This window comes from Nyctibius grandis, assembly GCF_013368605.1.
Source record: "Nyctibius grandis isolate bNycGra1 chromosome W unlocalized genomic scaffold, bNycGra1.pri SUPER_W_unloc_2, whole genome shotgun sequence".
In the NCBI taxonomy this organism is placed as follows: domain Eukaryota; kingdom Metazoa; phylum Chordata; class Aves; order Nyctibiiformes; family Nyctibiidae; genus Nyctibius; species Nyctibius grandis.
In genome coordinates, this window is record NW_027167473.1 from 2,585,743 (window position 1) to 2,589,995 (window position 4,253).

The 4,253-nt window shown below is 49.6% G+C and overlaps 1 long non-coding RNA gene across 1 annotated transcript; it reads left to right on the forward strand.

The window, feature by feature from the left end:
• The first annotated feature begins 1,464 nt into the window (after window positions 1–1,464).
• Window positions 1,465–3,418, forward strand: LOC137677202 (uncharacterized). Its single transcript, XR_011050240.1, has 3 exons — window positions 1,465–1,561; window positions 1,655–1,879; window positions 2,263–3,418. It is a non-coding gene; the product is annotated as an uncharacterized lncRNA (long non-coding RNA).
• The last annotated feature ends 835 nt before the right edge of the window (window positions 3,419–4,253 follow it).

Sequence of the window (4,253 nt, forward strand, 5' to 3'; positions counted from 1 at the left end):
CGGCTGGCCTATTACTGCAATAGCTTGCAACAGATGTTTTTTTTTTTAACAGCCTTGGCCGTCATGGAGGTCAGGGCTGTAGCCCACATGTGACCGGAGCAGGTGTCAATTGATACATGGATATATTTGAGTCGGCCAAAGGCAGCATATTCGGTGATGTCTGTTTGCCAAATCTGTCTGGGTTGGAGTCCCCTGGGATTTGCTCCCGCAATCTGTAACACAGGTATTCTAGCACAATCAGGGCAAGAAGCTATAATCGCCCTTGCATCAGTCTTCGTCAATTGGAATTGCGATCGCAATGCTGCTGCAGACTGGTGAAAAAACTGGTGAGATTGTCGAGCCTCTGTTAATTTTGCCTGCGGGGATCTGTCCACCGGAAACGTGGATACCAACTGATCGGCTCGGGAGTTTCCTTCCATCAAACCTCCGGGTAAACTGGTATGGCTTCTAATGTGGGTGACAAATACTGGGTGTAGACGGTGTTGCATTTCATGCCATAGGTCGAGAAAGGCTTTGAACAACAGTTCATTGGTGATATGGCAAAGCAATGATCGGTGTATGCGTTTCACAATCCTTATCACGTATAGGGAATCCACTACCAAATTTAAGGGTGCTTCGTGCCACTTTTGTAAGGCCAGGAGTACAGCTTGTAATTCTAAAACCTGAACAGATCCTTCTGTTGTAAGGAGACCAACACTTTGTCCTCAGTCTTGTTAACATCAAAGACGTACTGGGGATTCTGAAGGAAGGTGTCTTTGTTATCAAAGCATCCACCAGAGCGATTTAGCAGGGGCTCTGAATTCTTTGTCCAAGCCCCGTGCATCATTTTCTTCTCCCAGCTCTTGTGGATACTGAAGTAGGAGGTATTCACAATCCGGCAGATGTCCACTTGTGTTAATGTTTGGTTTTTAAAGAATGATGTTAGCAACTGCATCACATGTTTATTGTCCATTCCGTACTGCATCACTGCTTCTTGTAACTGCTTCACAGTTTTCCAATCAAACGGTGCCCATTGACGACGATCTTCTTGTGTGAAAACTGGCATTGCGGTGATACTATGCGGTAACATTACTCCTTCGATGGTAGCCTCTCGAATGACTCCCCGCCATCGTTGCCCTGGATCATAACCGGGTAATGCTGCAGGCCGTGTATTCTGTTCATCACCAGGATCATCGGAATCTGAAGAAGCTGGCATTGGCGTAGATGGGGCTCGAGCTCCCCCTGCTGGTCTTCGAGTGCTATGCTCTTGCCGCGGCGGGTCAGTCAGTCGGCGCATGCGCGAACGAGAAGACGATGTTCCGCCCAGGGGAGGTGACGGCCCGCCCCGGGGAGGAGACGAACCGTCCAGGCCACTCCCAAATCTGCCGCGTAGGTACGCGTCAGCTGCTGCCTCCTCCCAGTCTCCGCTCTCCACACAAATTCGCGCCCACTTCCGGATTCTTTCTTCTTTGTGCTTTAGCTCTGCCGGAGTAAGTTCCGGTTCTGCTGGCGGAGCTTTCTGCTTCTCGATAGCCTGTCCGAGAGCCTCTAACCCGCCAGATATCGCCTGCGAGGCTTTATTGTAAGCGAGTTGCCGCGATGTTTTACTAGCTCCTCCATCTAGCTTCTCCATTTCTTTTAATAGTTCCTGCATTTGCTGTTCTTGTCGCTGCAGTAACTCTCGCAAAGGCGCGTTACTGTCCGCTTCGGGAGCGGCGTCTGACTCATTTGTTTCTACTTCCATGGGGAGGGGTGCAGTTTCAGGATTCACCGTTGGCTGTTTGCCCCCGGCAGCCTCCGGAGGGGGTACCGAGACCCCAGATGTCGCCTCCGGCCCCACTTCATAAGGCATTAACGGGACTGTTGATTCTCCACCCCAAAACTCTACCTCAAGCGCAGGGTAAACAGCTGGCACCGAGCCTGCGGGGGGGGAGGGGGGGGGCGGTGGAGGGCGCCTAACCCGCGGGGGGAGTGGGGGGGGGGGGGCGTATCGGAAAGTTCTCGTAGGGAGGGGCTGCCTCTACAGGGTACGCCGGTAACTGCTCTTTTTCTTCTGGTATTGTTAGTGCTTTTTTGAGAGCGGATTGCGCTTTCACCTCAGAGGACATGTAATGAACGGGTTAACTTTGTTCATAAAATCGTATGTGGGTGTAGGGGGCTTCACTGTAACTTAGCTAAGAGAAACCGCAAACATCCTGATAAGTAAACATCTGCTCACTTGCTTGCTGACTAATACCATATACAGAAACAACTGCTGACTTATTTGCTTGACTAATGACAAAGGTATAGAGATACTCCCACAGCGCGTGTACAGGACCCAGGTCTAAAGGACACCTGAGGAAGACTTCGACCTTCATCCCAACGACCACCAGGAGGCTGATAACGACCACCTAGCAACTGGACGCGGGCGCAGACACAACGCAGAGGATTCTGGAGGCCACGTATGCAGGAACTAAGGACTGTGTAAAGGGGAGCGTAAATGAGATGGTTCGTGTAACAAGAAAAATGTGTTCTTAGATCCAGGATGAACCTCCTGTTAGGTAAGATAGTAGGTTTAGAAGAACATGTGCTAAGCTTGTAACTAGATAGGGAAATATCAGCGCAACCAACGAGCGGCAGATGCATAGATAAGAGGGAGGAGACTTACGATAATGAGTTCCTGAAAATAATTAACATAATCACACCCATTCCCAGAACTAATTGTAATAACCCTTACTCATCCTAATGAATATGTATGCTTTATTAATGAATATGTATCACAGAATCACAGAATCAACCAGGTTGGAAGAGACCTCAGGGATCATCAAGTCCAACCGTTGCCCTGACACCACCCTGTCAACTAGACCATGGCACTAAGTGCCATGTCCAGTCTTTTCTTAAACACATCCAGAGATGGTGACTCCACCACCTCCCTGGGCAGCCCCTTCCAATGTCTAATAACCCTTTCTGAGAAGAAATTCTTCCCGATGTCCAACCTGAACCTCCCCTGGCGAAGCTTGAGGCTGTGCCCTCTTGTCCTATCGCTAGTTGCCTGGGAGAAGAGGCCAACTCCCACTCCACTACAACCTCCCTTCAGGTAGTTGTAGACTGCAATAAGGTCACCTCGGAGCCTCCTCTTCTCCAGGCTAAACACCCCCAGCTCCCTCAGCCGTTCCTCGTAGGTCAGACCCTCCAGACCCTTCACCAGCTTGGTCGCCCTCCTCTGGACTCGCTCCAACACCTCAACATCTTTCTTGAAGTGCGGGGCCCAGAACTGAACACAGTACTCAAGATGTGGCCTCACCAGTGCCGAGTAGAGAGGGATGTATGCTTTGTCTAATAAATTGATGTTTCCCGTATGATTCAGTGCGAGCCGCAGGCGGAGCTGTGACTCCCCCGGTCGCCCAGCACTGTTTTGCTCATTTATCGCTTACTAATAAATTTTCTTGTGAGCAACGGAGATTGGCTCTTCCGTTTTATCCCCACAATCTATAACAGGACATAGCCTCCAGCATATCCCTCACTTTCTTCCAAGATTTAACTAGCTTTCTAGCCTTTTTATTTCCCACCGTGACTAATTTCAAAAGTTCTTGCCCTAGATCGTCCCAGCAAGCTGCAGAAAACAACTGATCGGTGGTTTTTAGGAAACCTCTTTGCTGGCCCCATTCCAGCAAAGTTTCTACTTCTTTTCTTTTTATCTTAATCTCAGTTTGTGCGGCTATCTGCAGAATACATTTCACCGCCGCCTTTTCCAGTGCAGATACTGCACCCTTCATCCTGCCGTTAATCACGTAGACCTACAATTCCCCGTCTCTCTCGAACGGCTCCCCGTCTCTCTCGAACGGATTCCCCGTCTCTCTCTAGGACGGCCTCCCGCCTCTCTTGGACGGCCTCCCGTCTCTCTCGGACGGCCCGGCTTACCTCCGCTGGCACGGCAGTCACCCTCGCATCTTTTATCTGGTCCCCCTTCTTCTCCGATGCAACGATCACGTCGGGGTCACCATAATGTTGGGGTCCGCACGAGGAAGGAACTACAGCACACCAATATGGTGCTCTAGTAGCCTCTTTATTTTGGTTAACACACTCTTTTATAACCTACATACTCTCTTATGTAACGGTTACACACTAAGCTATTGGCTACAAGTATTGTACACAATCTGGCTGCGTGCCACTTCTACTGTTCTAATTGGATACTTACTATAAACTTAAGCAAGCCACATCCTTATGTTTTCTTGCTAACTCATGCTGTTACATAACAGTGTACTGGTATGTTCTCTCTATAACTTTCCCACGGT